This window comes from Rhinatrema bivittatum, chromosome 1 (genome assembly GCF_901001135.1).
Source record: "Rhinatrema bivittatum chromosome 1, aRhiBiv1.1, whole genome shotgun sequence".
Lineage (NCBI taxonomy): Eukaryota > Metazoa > Chordata > Amphibia > Gymnophiona > Rhinatrematidae > Rhinatrema > Rhinatrema bivittatum.
The window spans coordinates 343,890,839-343,909,355 of NC_042615.1; the positions used below are offsets into that span (position 1 = coordinate 343,890,839).

At 43.6% G+C, this 18,517-nt stretch overlaps 1 protein-coding gene across 5 annotated transcripts in view; it reads left to right on the forward strand.

Annotated features, from left to right (window-relative positions):
- Positions 1-18,517, forward strand: part of MAPK10 (mitogen-activated protein kinase 10) — a 475,339-nt gene that overhangs the window by 211,935 nt on the left and 244,887 nt on the right. The gene's annotated exons all lie outside the window — the stretch shown is intronic.

Sequence of the window (18,517 nt, forward strand, 5' to 3'; positions counted from 1 at the left end):
CCATAATACATGGAGTTTACAATCTAACCAGGACCAATATACAGGGGAAAAAAAGAGGCTCTGGAAATTTCATTTATTAAGAAAATGGTAAAAATTGATAATGCTGCGAGTGGGATAAACAGGGGTAAAGATTTAAAAACAGCCTCAAAAAGGTGGGTTTTTCGATTGGATTTGAATAAAACCGGAGTGGGACCGTGACTCACCAGCTCAGGAAGTTGATTCCAAGCATACGGTTTGGCCAGGTGGAAGGAACAGAACTGAGAACTGGCTGTGGAGAAGAAGGGCACAGATAAGAGTGACTTGCTTGATGAGTGAAGTTCATGAGCAGGGCCGGTGCAAGGGTATTAGGCGCCCTAGGCGAAACATCAGCTATGCTGCCCCCCCGCCTCCACACACAATTAACTTACATTGTGCATTAATGAAAATAACGAAGTCTGTATTTATAACAGAACACTTATTTGCTATTTTTATGCCATGTAAACCATTGAGATGATTTGTCTTATCGACGGTATAGAAACTTTTATAAATAAATAAAAATAAATAAAATAAACATAAACCAAAGCTATACTTGTTGCTCAAACAAAAAAAGCAGACACATCACATAATATTAAATAATTAAAATGGCAGTCAATCAAGAAAAATAAACTTAAAAAGCCATCTTTACTTACCCCCTCCAGCAGCTCTCTTACTCCTCTTCCATGCAGGCTGTAGTACACACCAGAAGCAGCAGTAGAGGCTAAGCTCTATACTCATGGTCCTCTTCCTTAAGGCCCATGTCTCTCACACACACACCATACCAGTCATGCCCCCATGACCAGTTTCTGTCTCTCACACACCAATCATCTCCCAAACAGTCTTTGACAAACACACCAGTCACCTTCCTGAACAGTTTCTCTCATGCCATACACACACAGGCTTCCCACTCCCGTGTTCCACTTACATATATGGGCTTCTCACTCTCATAATCACTTTCTCTTTCTCACACACACTCACCAGTCTCTCACTCTCATGCTTGTTCTCTCCACATGCATAGGCTTCTCATTCCCATAATCACTTTCTTTCTCTCACACACATACACAAACACACACACCAGTCACCTGATCTCTCTCATGCATACACACACACAGGCTTCCCACTCCCATGTTCTCTTTCAGATATACAGGCTTCTCACTCCCATGCTGTATCTCACACACTCCCAGCTTTCTCACTCCCATGCTCACTCTTCACATGCACAGGCTTCTCATTCCCATAATCACTTTCTTTCTCTCTCTCACATACACACAAACACACACCAGTCACCTGTTCTGTCTTACATATACAGGCTTCTCCCTCCCATGCTGTGTCTCACACACACCCAGGTTCTCACTCCCATGCTCACTCTCTTCACATGCACAGACTTCTCATTCTCATAATCACTTTCTCTCTGTTACACACACACACACACACATACACCAGTCTCTCTCTCATTTCCATGCTCGCTCTCCACGTGCACAGGCTTCTCATTCCCAGAATCACATTCTCTCTCTCTCACATTCACATACACACCAGTCACACCGTCACCTTACCAACCAGTCTCTCTCTCATACATGCACACACACACAGGCTTCCCACTCCCATGCTCTCTCTCACATAATCAGGCTTCTCACTCCAATGCTTTCTTTCACATACACCCCCACAACACCAGGCTTCTTACTCCCATGCTTTCTCACATACCCAGAGTTCTCACTTCCATGCTTTTTCTCTCTTTCACACACACACACACACACACACACACACACACACATCAGTCACATCCCTGACTGTCTCACACTCTCACACATCAGTCATCTCCTTGAGCAGTCACTTTCATTGTCTCTCATATATACACATACATCAGCTCTCTGACCAGTTTCTCTCAATCACACACACATGCTCTCGATCAAATACATTCTCTCACTTACACACAGGCTCTCAATCACACACAGGCAGGCTGGCTGCTTCTCTCTCTTTCTCTCACTCACTTCCTCCCCCCCCCCCCAGCACAAATGGTAGCTGCAGCAGCCTCCTCCTCCAGCCCCTGCAGGCCAAGAAGGAAGAATCCCATCGGCCGCAGGCGGCTCATGCTGCTGACTCCTTTCCCGATTACCGGCTGCTTCAATTGCACGGGGGCCGATGCTGCTGTCGCCGCTATTTTTTTCATGCGGCACCGCTCTTTCTCCTTCCCGCGCATCACTTCCTGTTCCGGGTCAGGGGGGGCGGGAGGAAGAAAAGGGCAGTCGCGGATGCCACAGCTTTTTTTTTTTTTTTGCACCACTGCCGTTCCCGCTGGGCTTGAACATGCTGATAGCCCGGCGGCAATGGCAGCAGGGAAGGAAGAGCAGCGGGAGAGACCGGGAGCACGCGAACCGCTGGGGGAGGTCAGATGGGTCTTTTGGGGCGGGCTGCCGGCAGCGGCTCTCTTAATTTTACCGGGGCAGTGCCGCCCCCGGGAAGCTGGCGCCCTAGGCGACCGCCTAGTTCACCTAGTGCTTCCGCCGGCCCTGTTCATGAGGAAGGCCATAGGGAGAGATACGTAGTGAGGAGCTGAAGAGCGAAGACTCTTGTAGGTAAGAGGAGCTGGAACTGGATGTGGAAATGGATAGGGAGCAATGTAGTGGCTTCAAAAAAAGGGATTTTTATATGGGTGTAACGACTTTGGTGAAGAATAAGTCACGAAGCTGAATTTTGGATAGATTTTATTAGAGAAAGATGGCTCACTGGGAGACCTGTGAGGAGCATTAGTCTAAGCAGGAGGTGATAGTAGTGAATAAGGGTTCTGATATAGTATGTTCAGAAAGGGAGGGATGGATTTTAGTGATGTTATAGAGAAAGAAATGACATATTTTATCAATGTTTTGGATATGTGTAGAGAGTACTCAAAGATGACCCAAAGTTGCTAGCTGGAGAAAGGAAACAGAGAAAGGAAATAGAGAAAGGAGGAAAAGGCGACATGGGTTTGGGGGAAAATATAAGTTCTGTCTTGGCCGTATTGAGTTTACGGTGGTGGTGGGACATCTATGCACTGTACCACAAGGGGATTCTTTTCTACGTCAACTTCTCCCCCCTGAACACTGCAGTTTCCCTCCAGATCTCTCTCTCCCTCTCTCAGAGGAAAGAATTTGGATCATTCTCACGATATTCTGGAGGTTGCCCTAGCAGCCTGTGAGTGACTCTTTTTGGCTTTGGTGGAGCCATGGCAAGTTGCCAAGGAATTTTTACAGGATATTGGCCAGCTACAGGATGATCTGTGGATTGTCTGTGCACTTGAGCATCCAGCACCGAAGATAAATTAGATACATATACATACATTTTCTGCTTTAATAACATTCTACTTAACAATTTCTAAAATCTTAAATTATATATTGAAGTTCAATATTAGATGGAATTCTCCTGCATGTGGATTAATCTTTCTGCCAGGTGTCCCTATTGCAAAAGATTGTTCAATTGGGTAATTGGATTTCAAAATACAGAGATGTACTTTCTGTCAAAATGTTCCAGTCATGAAATTAATTGAGAATGTAGAGAAACTATTTCCCCAATAACTGTTTCATTTTTTTTCCTTCCTGTGACACTGTGCAGCTTAGGGAGGGTAATTTTATAACAGTGTGGATAGGGCACAATTCTGCATGGAACTTGTACATGCAGACTTAATCCCACATTTTCAAAGCAAACGTATGCACATAAATTAAGTTTGAACATGATCAGGTAATTGGCACAATACATGCACAGATTACTTTGCACAAAGTTACACCGGCTGTTTGCAGGGCGTATAACTTATGTACATACTTAAAATTAAATATGCACATAAATCCAACTCTTCTCCAGTTGCACTCTTCAGAATGCCTCTGCTCAGTTTGCTGAAAAGTACACTGGGTTATGTGCGTATTATTATGTGTACGGAGCCCGGACCTATTTGGTAACACCCATTTATGCACAGAAAACTGGGTTTTATGCAAATGGGTTAGGAAATCAGGCCCTATATGCTTAGAATTATGAAAGTATGCTCTTCGTGTACGAGAAGTCAGTGCTTATCACACAATACCTTTATGTATGCAACCATTATGCTTCCCCGTGCCATTGCGACAGTTTCCCTAATTTTATTTATTTATTTTTATTTGTTTTTGCTTTTAGAATTTGAAGTGTAGTACTGGAAATCAGTGATGCAACAGCTTTCACTGTGTTTCGTGAAATCCAAAAGCATTCAGACAATCCCAGTCAAATGAATAGTATTTAATGTATTTTACATGTCCTTTAAAGAAAAAGATTTGCTTTATCACTTGCTTAAAGTGTGACATAAGGAGATACAAAGTTTGTTCTCACTGTTTGCTTGAGAGTGTCAGGAGAAGCCCCTGACAGGGGGTTGAGCTGGTGTTGCCTTCAGGATTGGAGTCTTTCTCTCAGACCAGCCAAGCACCTGAAACAAGTAGAAATGGTAAGAGAGAAGTCGGGCTCAGAGAGCCCTGGAGGCTGCACTCCTGGGCAACAGGGATTGGCTGGAGCTCACCTAAAAGGGGTTGCTGGGAAGCAGGAAGCTGTTTACGGTAATCTGAAGGCTGACCTGGCTTTTTCTGCAGAACAGAACCTATTACTTTTGGAAATGCAACTTATTCTTCATTCCAGTTCCTGACCTGCAAGTCAAGCTTCTTTGTCAAGCTTGCTTCATTCCAAAGAAACCAAAGAGAATAGCATGCTTCGTTGTGATCTTGTTGCTGACTCTAGCTCTCAGCCTGTGAGTCCAGGGTTTTGTTCAAGCCTGCTTCACTGTGAATCCGTTTCTGACATGCAAAGCCAGCTTCTGAGTTAAGTCTGCTTCCATGTGAACTGTTCCTGACTCTAGCTCTTGGGCAGCACTGCAGCTTGCTACTCAAACCCACTAATGTTCCTATGTGCAACCTGCCGGACTCCTGACAGTCTATAGCAGGGGTCAGGAACCTTTTTGGCTGAGAGAGCCATAAACGCCACATATTTTAAAATGTAATTCCATGAGAGCCATACAATATGTTTAACACTAAATATAAGTAAATGTGCGCATTTTATGTAAGATCACACTTTTAAAGTACAATAAGTCTCTGAAAATATTACACCAGGCCTTAAGACACCAATACATCTCCTATTAGGAAAACGGACCAAGTCAGGCTGCTATAGAGTCCTACACAGAAACTACACGCCAGCAGAAAACCTCACCTGAATCACGTGCTGTCCCTCACCTAACATAGAATAAAGAGACCAAAACGCATAACAAGAAGCATACAGAAAAAAATGAATTGGAAACTGCAACAAGCCAGAGTCTCTGTATGCAGTGTAACAAAGGAAAAAAGAAACATCACCCATCCTTATAAAACAAATCAAGAAATATAAAATCATCAGCAGTAAAACTGTACTAACAAAAAGAACATATTTCGAAACAGCTAATGAGTGGAATATCCAATAATTAAAAACACATATAAAACATTTCCAGATACCAACAAAATATTTCAAAATAGCAGACACAAAGACCCAGTAATGAAAAATAATAAGGATACAAACATTTTTTTGCTCTGCATACCTGGGAACGTTTGATATCCAGGTGTCCTGAGATTGTTCTGAATTAGCAGGAGGTGGGGTGGTTTGCTTGGAACTTTCTCCTCTCTCAGTCACATACCAGCGCTCTCTCTCACACTGGCTCTCAATGACACACCTATACACACATGCTCTCAGTACTCACATATACATGTTTTTTCTCACTCACTTATATAGGCTCTTAATTACACATTTACACACATGCTGTCTATCTTTTCACGCTTACACACACACACAGGCTTTCAATCACATAAATACATGCTGTCTTTTTCTCTCACACACAGACTCATTCACATGCTTACAAACATGTCCTCTCTTTCTCTCATTTACACACAGGCTCTCAATCACATACTCACATGCTCCCTCACCTAAATCAGCTCTCAATCACACACAGACACACATGATCTCTCTCTTACTTATACACACAGGCTCTTAATCATACATACACATGATTTCTCTCACACACAAAGGATCTCAATCATACACACATACTCTTTCACACAAACAGGTTTTCAATCACAAACTTACACATACAGGTTCCCAATGGTAAACTTACATTCATGCTCTCTCTCACAGGCAGGCTCTCAATCACAGACATACTCTCTTTCACATGTACAGGCTCTCAATCATTCACATACATGCAATCTCTCACTCTCTCACACACACACACACACACAGGCCCCCCCTCGCGGCCCGGAAGAGGAAGTGAAGAGTATCGGGTGCCTGCGCGGCAAGAAGAGGCCACGCTAGTGCGCTCGGCATCGGCCCGAAGAAAAGAAGACTGCAGCGCGGCTCGGAGGAAAATGAAGAGGTTCAGCTGCGGCCGATGGGACTCCGCCTCCGCGAGGGCTGAAAATGAAGAGGTTAGCGTTGGGAGGAGGCTGCTGCTGCCGCCGCGAGTTCCCGGGGTGAGGGAGAGACAGAGTGAATGAGCGAGCAAACACACACGCTTGCTCGCTCATTCACTCTCTCTCCAGCCCACCCCGGGAACTCGCAGCAGCAGCAGCCTCCTCCCAACGCTAACCTCTTCATTTTCAGCCCTCGCGGAGGCGGAGTCCCATCGGCCGCGGCTGAACCTCTTCATTTTCCTCCGAGCCGCGCTGCAGTCTTCTTTTCTTCGGGCCGATGCCGAGCGCACTAGCGTGGCCTCTTCTTGCCGCGCAGGCACCCGATACTCTTCACTTCCTCTTCCGGGCCGCGGGGGGGGGGCGAAGAGAGCACGCCAGTGCCGCTGACTCCAGCTGTCCTGCCGCGTTCCGCCCGGGCTGACAGCATTTTAAGCCCGGGCGGAGGAGGACCGGGGAGCAGCTGGGTCAGCAGGAAAGTGTGGCGACTGTCTGCGAGCCAGATGCAGCCCTCAAAAGAGCCATATCTGGCTCGCGAGCCATGGGTTCCCGACCCCTGGTCTATAGTCTGCCCTAGGCCCAGCCCAAGTGCCCTTCTTCTTCTGAGTATTCAGAAGGCAAGAACCTGACAGTTTTGCTGTAAATCTTATTCTGACCCCAGTGCTTCCTTGCTACAGAGTATAGAAGGACCCAACCCCACGCAGGTAATTAAAATCTTACGGGGGCTGCAGAAATTCAGGACTTGCACCAGCAAGTAACACAGCTGCAAGCAGAGAACACCATCCGACAGCAGCCTCCATTTCAACAGCCTATAGTCCAGGCACAGCCACGGCTGGACTAGAGCACCCTGCGCTTACCGGGGCACTTTGATGGCAAGTCAAAAGATTTCTGAGTTTTTATTAAATCCGTGCCATATGCATTCCCTGATGTATCCTCAAGAGTTTCCTAATGACAGTGTTACGGTAGGATGGGCGCTTAGCCTACTTACTGGGGAAGCATTGAACTAGGCCTCTCCTTTGTTGGAACGTGATAGCTCCATATTGAGGAACTGGGAAGCTGTCCACTAGCCTTTGGCTCAAACCTTTGATGATGCCCACACCGCTGAGTTGGCACTCCAGTGCTTGAAGCAAGGCTCTGGATCTGTGATTAGCTATATCTCTCGTTTTTGCCAATTGGTTGCAGATACTGCATGGTAGGAAGCTGTCGAGTGGTATCAATTCCGGAGGGGGTTGAGAGAGGACATTAGAGTTAGACTGACTGGATCTTTTTGAAGAATTAAAGGTGTTCTTTGATCTCTGTATTAAAATTGACACTCGTTTGAATGAGCAACAGAAATAATGAAGGGAGCAGTGATGCTATCTGAATCCAAGCCCTCTGGTGCAAGCACTCCCTGAAACACCAACCTCTGAACCCATGGAGGTGGCTATGAGTTGACAGCAATTGGAAAAGGAATGTCAATGACATCTGAACTTGAGCCTGTACTGAGGAGAATCGGGATAATAATCTGTCCCCAGAAATGACCTGCAGGGAGTCATCAAGCCCTGGTTCCCAGGGGAATGGATGCCTGGGTGAATCAAGCTGCAAAAAGATTATGTTCTCCCTTGCTTCTGTCGCCAACCTCATAGACCCTCACAGACTCGCGGAGTATTTTGCATCTAGGTTGGAGCTACATTTTCACCTCCCCACAGATCAAGAAAGCCCAACAGCATGCCCTTGTGGATTCAGGTGCGAGTGCAAACTTTATGGACGTTGCCAAAACAGACACACTCCAGCTTCCCCGTAGGACTAAGTTAGACCCAGGACGTATAAAAACCATTGATGGTTAAGACCGATCCAGTGACCTAAGAAACTGTACCAATGGATCCCACTGAGATCTTATAACATTAGGACTTAACCATTCCCCTTACTTGCCATTTATTCTGGGAAACTCTTGGTTAAGAAAACACAATCCTCAAATAGACTAGCCCAGTGGGGAAATAACATTTCCCTCAGAATTTGTATCATGCAATTGTAACCCTCTCTCCAATTTAGGGGCCAAGAGGGCAGGGGCACTCAAGGATCCCAGGGCCAATTATCAGTTTTCTCCCACTATAAACGCAGTCTGGGGCCCTGGAAAGTGTTCTTTATACAATAGGAGGGAGGACTAAATCCTCTAAGGCCCAAATGGCTGAGGTGACTCATTAGGTTTTGTCCTGGGGGGGCAGTTTTCTTTTACCTGCAGGAGATGTGAGTGCCAACAAAATATACTGGAGGCTTGGAGTGAGTGACCAAATGAAATATTTACTGTGAAAGTTCTTAAATAGCATAAATGGCACTTTCACATCAGATCTTGGCATGAAAAGAATTTTACAGTTCTCCAGTTTATCTGTGCAAGTGTCTCTCAGTATTGGGCAGGGAAAGTCTCATCTTCCAGGATTGGGAAGAGCAAAGCCTCCAGGTGGGCAGGGTATCCTTAATTTGAATGTAACAACCCCTCCAAAAATAGTGAGGGCAAAACAGTCTTTGTACGGTCTCCCCAAAGGATCTTTCTCCCAGGGTGAGAATGCCAGGTGGGTGTCTTCAAAGTAGAATTTTAGGTTTTATTCACAGTTCTCATCTTCATTTGTCACAGCTGGATTTTACTTAGGCTAAGTCCAGTAGCAGGGAACACAGCATCTCTCTACAGATGCCCCTTCTTCAGGAAGGAAAGGTGTCCACAAACTTCTGTCTGGGAACTCAAGAAAAATCTTCATAAAGATGGCAAAAACTTCAGGAATCCTCTTGCAGTGGCTCATCTCTGATCCAGCCCCCTCTGTGAGGACTGGAGAGCACTGGAATCATCCCAATCCCCTGATCTAACCTGACTGGTGGATACCCCGAAATCTTCCATTCAGGGGTACAAGGGCCCTCGCCAGAAGGAAATCTCAAAAAGGGAAAAAACATCCAAAAGTTTCCAACTAAAATATGAAACCAGCAGCAAGAAAGGATATTGTAAGCAGGTTTAGGGGTGCAGGGATCTATCTGCTACAAGACACTGCCAGCTGCCCTTCCTCCTTAATTGCGATCCTAAGTCAGGGAAAAGACAATGTGTTTTCTCCTTAGAAATAGACTTCTATTTATCAGATTGGCAGGACATAGCATTTAGAAAATATTTCTATCCTATTTCTATCATCCTGGCCACTAAGCACCAATTTTCTCTAAAGAAAGTTCTGTATCATGGGTGGTAACAAAACATGCCATAAACCTTAGACCGCTTAATATGTTAATACTTAGGGCTAACTTAATCACCCTGAGTCCAGATTTCAGGCGATATTTCTGTTCACTTCTGATGCAGGCTCCGTCTGGAGAGCAGGAGAATGTGAGCAGGGGAGAGGCTTGCTTCCTGGGTTTGGTACTGGCAGAGCAGACTGGCTGTCCTAGAAGGAGACTAGCGTCTGGCCCTAATGCTCGCTAGCTATCTGGGTTTGTTCTCACCCTTCACTGTCTATGACTCCCTGTCACTCTCCGCACCTGAGCCAGAGTCTTCTCTCTCTGATTACCTGGCCACACCTAGTCTTCTCCAGTCTCAATAGCAAGGAGGACTGGTCTGCTTCTGGCTTCCTTTTTGCTTTCAGAGACACTCAGCACAGGTTCTCACTCTCCAGGTTTTCTCCCAGAGTTTGTGCTCTCACTCTCCCTCCTTTTCTTTCTCCCTTTCTTTTTCAGGGGATCCTTTGTTTGCCTTTCTCCTCCTTTAGGTTTTAGGGTTGCCTTCCCTCTTTCCTTGTTTGCCCCCCTGTCTTATACTTGTCAGCTGATAAATATGCATAAGTGCATGAATGATCACGTGGTGAGAAGAGGGTCTTTTGCTGCATCGCAGGTCTTTTTTCCCCCTCCCTATTACCTCGAGAGGGGTCCTGCCACATTGCAGGTCCTTTTCCTCCCTTCCATTCCTTGGGGGGAGAACTGCCATGTCTGTATGCCAGGCTGTGTCAGAGTGTTTTTGTCCGTCTCAGGCTGTCCCCCCCCTTCCTTTCAAGGATGGGGGTCTTTATGACCTCTGCACTCTGCTTTGGCTGAACCATAAGTCCTGCTTATGCTTTAGTCATATTGTCCTTCTGTCTGGTTTCTTAAACCGGCCCATCTGATAAGGTATTGTTCAATTACCGGAGCACTGCGATACTCCGGGAGTTCAATCCTTACCTGCTTGTACAGGGAGTTTAATTCCCAGAGCCTATGCTCCTGGGCAGAAGGCCGGCCATTCTCCAATAATCCAGAACCTCTTGTTATGAATATTCTTTATTAGTAAAATGCAAGAAATGAATATATAATTAGTATTTCTTAGGAAGCAGCATAGTGCATCTAACAGTGACGTTCTACCTAGCCTGCCCCCTTTTAATACAAAATACATTAGTGTCTTATATACATGTATGGCTGATAATGTTTTTTTTTTCCTCTTTTGTTTTGGGATTGCTCCCGTATTTGGAGTGGAGAATTACTGAAACCTTTACTAAAACTAATTATGTCAATGTACTGTTATCTGGTATACTCCCCCCATTCCATGTTCAGTAGCTAGGCCTTGAGCTGGAGACAGTTCTCTACACAAACTGCTTTTGTTCCTCACCCAAGGTTGCCTTGCCTGCTCATAAAAACAAAATACATTCCTTTCTCTTGTGCAAAACTGTTCCATTAATTTCATTATTTAATTATTTAATCCATGTTATCTTCAGAATCCTTCAGTGCGTCAGGACAAGGCCTCTTCATTTTCCACTGAGACAAGGTTTTACAGTTCACCTGGGCAAAGTTCCTTCTTCTTTCTTGCTGTGTCAGTGCCTTTTAGGGCGTGTCAGAATTTGGCCTCTACATGGCTTATTATAATTCATATTTGGTGTTTCATTGGTAAACATGAGATATCTCCCTATACTATTGGCCCAGGCTGTGACACCCAGTACCCAAGCAGTGGAACAAACTCACTCCTACTCTCTCTATCTCTTAATTAAAATGCCACACTGTGAAATACTGCAGGCTGCTTTTATAACAGAAAGGGGCTGGCCATTCCAGCATTTTCAGTGGAGGAGCTGTTCCAAATAGTGTACTCCTACCTCCACTACCTTTCCTATTCTAGCTCAAAGGGTTCAAGACTAGGGCCTTATCACGATGTTTCCCAATCCCTGAAAATAGACCTGTAGAAGGCATTAGTCTACAAGTGCTTCAGTCCCTAATCTGCAAAAAAATCAACGAAACAAAAACCTGGAAACACTGGGACAAGTTTAATAAAAGGAATGCTGATCCTCTGCCTCCTCACTGGGACTATGACTGTGCTATTGACTTGTCTGATGTTAACGTTCCCTGAGCAAAGCCATTGGGTCTAGTCCATTCAGCTGAAATGCAGGCCCGATCAAGAGAAGCAATAAGCTTTAACTATACCATCAACCTGAGTACACAGTAAATGCTGACTTGGATTCCAAAAGAATTCAGAACAAGTTGATGTACCTGGTAGATTGAAAGGTTATGGACCAGAAGAACAGTCCTGGGAACCAGTGGAGAACATCAATGCTCCAGCAAAGTTAAGTGAGTTCCACATGAAATATCCTCATAAGCCAAGCCACAGGCATCACTCCTGGGAAGGGGGTAATGTCTGAACAAGATCCCAATAAGGGCTTGAACTGGTGTTGGCTCTGAGGTTCAGGATTGGACTCCTAACTTCTAGACCAGCCCAAGTACCTGAACTGAGCAGAAGAGAGACGTCTGGCTAAGAGAGCCCTGGGAGTTACACTCTGGGCATCAGGGATTGGCCGGGACTCAGGAAGTTGTTTGCAGCAACCCAAAGGCTGACCTGACTTGCTACAGAATCTAACTTTTGAAGTGCAACATCTTCATGATTCCACTTCCTGGTCTGCAAGTCAAGTTTCTTTTCCAGGCCTGCTTCATTGTGAAATTGTTGCTGACTCCAGCTTCTGGTCAATAAGTCCAGATTCTTGTTCAAGTCTGCTTTATTGTGAATCTATTTCTAACTCCAGCTTCCGGCCTGTGATGCCATCTTCTGAGCTGGCTTTTGTGTGAACTGCTCCTGACTCTAGTTCTTGGACAGCACTGCAGTTTGCTACTCAAGCCCGCTATGGTTCCTGTATACAATCTGCTGGACTCTTGACTGTCTCCAGCCTGTCCTAGGCCCAGTCTGAGTGCACTTCAGCCCTGCTCCGTACCTGTGAGTATCTGGAGGTTGAGAACCTGACAGAGAGAGAGAGAACTGACATCCTGTGAATCTGCCATCAGAGCCATTTCTGATTATCTGAGTAAATCTGGGTAAAATAGATCTGAAGCTAGAGTTGTATTTATTGGAAAAGGTTTGCAGAGCAGAGCAGTGAAGTATACCAGTAAGAATTACAGAATTATTCTAATATCGTTTCCTTCCCAGTACTGTGATTTAGGTTTTCAATGCCCCTTCTCCTTGGAAAAGATTATTAGGACCAGTTTGTTGGCTTTGCAGAGGACCTGGGCTTGCTTGCTAGGTCAGGTTTTCCATTCCCCGGGTAGGGATAGGGGTAGGGATAGGGGATGGCGATGCTGTAGAGATAGCCCCTGGAGATGGGAATCCTAGTTATTCAGTAGAAACACCTAAGGGCTGGATTTAGGGCCCCATGACCACAGGGTTCTGAAGGGCTTCTCAGTGCATGGCACCAGCCAAGGACTGTCAATGTAACGACTGGGCTAGGTGAGCTGCAAATGAAGGCTAATGGTCATGGTGCCACAGCCTAAAAGAAAGGAAAAATTACTATATTAAAAGACATGAGCCATAGGTAGATTTCTTTACAATACTGTACATTGCTTTTCCCAGTTTGCAAGATCATACATTTCAAGATATATTTATTTATTTATTTAGGGTTTTTATATACCGCCTTTCTTGATATATATATATCAAATCAAGTCGGTTTATAGCTGATTTGAGTGCATTTTGAAACAACCATTTTGTAATAAATGCTTTCTGGGTTTTTTTCCCCCCTATCAAAAGAGAAATAATGATTTTATCACATAATTGTAAAGCATGTGAGTGCAAATACATTAGTACAAACCCACGTTGGGAACAAAATTAATTATATCACCTTTCCACTGAATTCCATGAACAAAATGCTATTGCAAGGGAAAAATGGTGATGCTATGCACGGCTCCCATAGTGCATGATTTCCAAATCTGTGCATGCAACTTAAAATGAGACATGTAAAAATGACCTTGAAGACTTTCATCCAATTACAGTGTTTACTGGATGAAGATCAGATTGCATACCCGTTAGTAAAACATATCACTGTTACTTTATTCATTTTGCTCTTATTATAGACATCATACACTAGAGCTCTGGAACATTCATTTTCTATTGATTACTACTCAGTAAAGACAATAACCAGAGCCAGTCTTAGCAGACAGGCAAAGTAGGCATATGCATAAGTTGGCAGGATTTTGGAGACAGCAGAAATAAAATATTCTCAGCAGCCTTGCCTTTGACAATGTTCTTGAGGAACTGAGTGCCCATGCTGCACTCTACCCAAAGGGGTAGACTGAGGAACAATGACAGGAAACATATTTTTGCAGAAAAGATGGTAGATACCTAGACTGCCTTCCTGGAATCGGTGGTGGTGGAGGAGGATCTAATAACGCAATTCAAAAAGTAAGAGACTGGCTCACTTAATTTGGGACAGAAAAAGAGGCTATGGAGTGTAGCTATTCATGAGGGTCAGGTAAATATTCAAGTTATTCTCTCTTAGAAAAAGTTGGCCTTGAGAGCCCAAATTGCACTCTGTTAGTGAGCATATAATGTTGCTTTAAATCTAACATAATACAGAGGAATGTTGCCCTGCACCTTCTTCACTAGTATGCAACTTGAGCTCCACCCCTTGTCTCCCTGTACTCTCCAGCTCCACCCCTCTCTCCCTAAATGGAACCTGAGTCTGCTCTGGAAAAGAAACATTGGTGGCATTGGTGACATTAACCCTCTCCTGCCTGCCTGCCATCCCTGGAAGAGAGACATTGGTGGCAGCGGATACATAATCTATCCTCAGCCCCCCAGGACCTCCTCATTCACTGGCTCCTATTGGCCAAACAGGAGGAGTAGGACAGAAGCCTTTCAGTGCTTCTGGCGTGTCCTCACTCCTCTCCTGCCGGGGCCTGATTGGCACGTCTTGAACCTCGTTATTCAAAGCATTACAGTTGGGCCTAGACAGGAAAGGAGGGAGGACTTGGCTGAATGGAGGGGCTTGTGGGAGGGAAGGGTTGTGAGCTAGGACAAGTGAGCGGTTTGGGAGGGGGAGTAAACCAGGGTGAGTCAGGGGTTTGTGGGGATGCATGAGGGAAGGAAACCAAGATAAGTGAGGGAATTAGGTGGGGAGAGGAAGTGAAAGAGGGAGAGGGAGAGGATGAAAGGGGCTTTGGAAGAGAGTGCTAAGGGAAAGAGGGGATAGGGATGTGATTCTACTATCATGCATCTCAATTATGTTCTTCCTACATTTTACAGTATTTCTCCATCCTTGGACAGGCTTTTACTACTTTTTTTTTTTTTTTTTAATTTTATTTAGATTTTTATTCTGCTTTTTGCACTTTTTTTTTCAGCGCTTCAAAGTGGATTACATTCAGGTACTGTAGGTATTTCCCTATCCCCAGAGGGCTTACTAGTTAGAACAAACATAAACCTTTTATACAGAACTTGTGCAACTGGTGCCATTAAGGCCAATCATAAAATGCTAAGGTAGTATATTTGAGAAGTAAGGGATAGTAAAAATCTGTAATAGTTGTCTGCGTTATTGATCTCATTAAATATGCATAGGCTTCATTAACTCTTTTCATTCATGCAAACTTGCTCCAGTGACAGAAAATAGGGTTCATTTGGAGGGCCCCAATTCGTTTAGGGGCATCTGAATGAAACAAATCGGCCTTATTTATTATGTTTTCCTTATTTGTTTTAAACGAATGCACATGTCTAAACTGCTCAAGAAAAGGAGTAACGTGCCACACGAATGTCCCCACACTTACCTGCAGTTCTTACAAGTTTTCAAAGTGGATTTATATGCTTACACACTATCTACAGAATTTAGCCCTCTGCAGATTACTGAAAATTACCCTTCAAAATTGCAAGTGCTGAGCTTTGTTGCACATCTAGTAATGATTGTGCTACTATTTATTATGGTAACTACTACTACTACTACTACTACTACTACTAACCATTTCTGAATCAATAGTAGGCATACGTAGTGCTGAATAGTTACACGTAAACACACAGTTTTTGTTCTATGGAGTTTATAGCCTAGTAAAGAGAAACATACATGACAAGAGTCTATGTGAAATGTATGTATTATAGAGGTGAATTTTTAAGCTGGATTTGAATAGAGGGAACATGACAGACTAACTTGGGAATTGTATGCTAGATACATGGCACAATAAGGTGAAAAGTATATTTTTTTCTGTTTTGCACCTAAATGAGAATTTTCTAGGATCAGCCACTGTATCTCTGTTGTAGGTTGCCAAAATATAAGAGCTATAGAGGGAGGAGGACTAGCCTAGTGGTAGAGCAGTGGACTATGAATGAGGAGACCAGGGTTTGAGTCCTGCTGTTGCTCCTTGTGATCTTGGGCAAGTCACTTTACTCTCCATTACCTCAGATACAAGCTTAGGTTATAAACCCTCTGGGGATAGAAAAATACCTACAGTACCTAAATGTAAACCAGTGTGATATCTCAATTGAGATCAAATGTTGGTATATAAAAAAAAAAGTATTCAAAATTTCTTTCACTAGTATTGTTTTAAATCAGAATAATAAACATCAACCTTTATTTATAATTGGTGCCATTAAAACCAATCATAAAAGGCCAAGGTAATACATTTTAGAAGAAAGGTATAGTAAAAGTCTGTAATTGTCTGAATTGGATTTCAGTGAATAAGTGTATTAGAATAGGTCTTGCTGTGGTTCCTGACTTACCCCAATGCAACTTTATCACTGCCATTTATCTCAGAAAATGTTTTTTATTGCATTTTTCCTTGCATAGGTCAAGTGTAATAAAAAAAAACCAAAAAACAAATTGGATATGAAATTGCTAAAAAAAAGTTTGGGTCTATCTTCTGAAGGGGGGAAGGGCGGAGTATTATGAGCTCTCCATGTCTGTATATGGTGTGGGTCCATGTGCCCTCCCCTCCCCACACCAATAGTTTGTGTGTTTTGTTTCTTAGCCACAATAAATTTTAGTTCATAATCAAGGGGTCTAAGGGGTTTCTGACAGGAGTATGAACATGCAGCCCAGAAAATGAGCTCCATTAGTTCATTTCATTTTTTTTTTTCATTTTATTAAAATTTATTAAACACCCTACACAAACAAGGTCTGGGCAATTTACAAAAAACATACATAATAAAAAAACATTAAAAAAAATTCACTTGACAAACAACTGTCATTAACAAAGATCATTAGATTTCGTAGAAACCATATCATTCGCGCATGTTCAAAGAAATTCCATCAAGATGTTACAGGGATGGAAATATACCTTGGGATGGAAACATTCCTTGGGGACAGGAGTCAATCTAGATGTTACAAGATTGGAACTAGGTTAATACATCAAGCCTTACAGTGAGCCTCTGAACTTAATAAAGTTATCGCACTTCTCAAAAAATACTAAAACTTCTGCATGGCACTTCTTGTCTGGAGTAACACTTTTACAGTCAATTTAGAAATATAAAATAACGATCTTATTTTTCAGAATATTTTCCCTTATGTTCTTACAACTGCTTATTCAAATTTAAATTAAACTGTCCCTGTAATAGTAGAAGTTTATGAAATCAATCTTTTGCATTTAATTAACTGGGAATTCTTATCTTTGGGACTCAAGGTATTTTAGTACTGAGTCATAAAACAGCTCCCATGGTTGGACGCAAGCTTTGAATTTAAGCCTGTCTTGTACTAATTTGCCTGCCGCTAGTGTGGGATCCATTTTTCAGCTCTAGCAGTAGAGGTAGTGAAATCGTTATATGCTCGCCATTGTGGGAAATAGGGTCATGACATTACTGGTTGCTTTACCACTGCAACTATATAACAGATGCCTCCAGTAGAAGTAAAGTGCCCTCTTTAAATTAAGCTAACAGTCTGCCTGCTTTCGAAATGAACTGTTTTGTCGTGGAGGTAGTTTCACTTGACTGAGTAATAAATCGCCTTGAATATGTAGGATGAAAGATCAGCGTTGATTTCCAAAGCCTGTTGGCTCTGTTTATAAATTAAAATAGTGAATCTAATCCTTAGTTTCTGCAGTGAACATATCCTCTAAAACCACAAAACTGTTCGTTCTGCCCAGAACATTGCAACAGCCTACAGACTGTCTGAAATCCTTCATTTTCAGCTATCCATGTTGAAAAAGTAAAGGAAGATAAAGCCAGGTGTTGACTGGAAAGGAACCAAAGTTACAGATCTAGATTTCAAGTGAAACCCCCGTCCCTCCCACTCCTCCGGCAGGACACCATCAGCGGCTGCAGGGATGGGAGAAGAGTTTTCTGCAGCCCTGTAACCTAGGATTCAGACCAGTCAGAGACAGCAAAGTTGTAAGGCCCAAGGGGAAACGTCTCCCAACCAGAAGCAAAATCAATGAGCCCACACCAAAAGGGTTTGTGTCAAGACAGAAAAAAAGGATTTGTTTATGAGTCCAGACAATTAGCAAGAAAACAGAATAGTAAAGGAAAAACACAAAGAACATCCTTTAATAGTCTCTCAACTAAATTCAAGGTACTTCACAGATTATTTACAATTTTCATTTGTCTTATTCCAAGGTCTTTGGATAAAGCTCTCTTTTCAGTTTCCTATCAGGGTTGTCTGTTCACCTTCAAACCCACAGCAGTGCACAGTTTCACATTACTCTTCTTCACCCTTCTGTCTGTGGACGTCCCCAAGCCGGATGGTGTCCCCTTAGACCTTGGGTTCTTCATCCTCCTAGCTGGCATCCATTCAACACTGGCAGGAACGTCCCTTTGCTCTCCCAGCAAACCTCAGAAGTCCACACTACTGGTCTGTAGTCTGCCAGGCTATAGCGTAGGACTCATCAGCTGTCACCAAAACTTCACACAACATCTGAGAATGCTTGGACAGGATTCCCCTCAGTCTCTCTCTCTCTCTCTC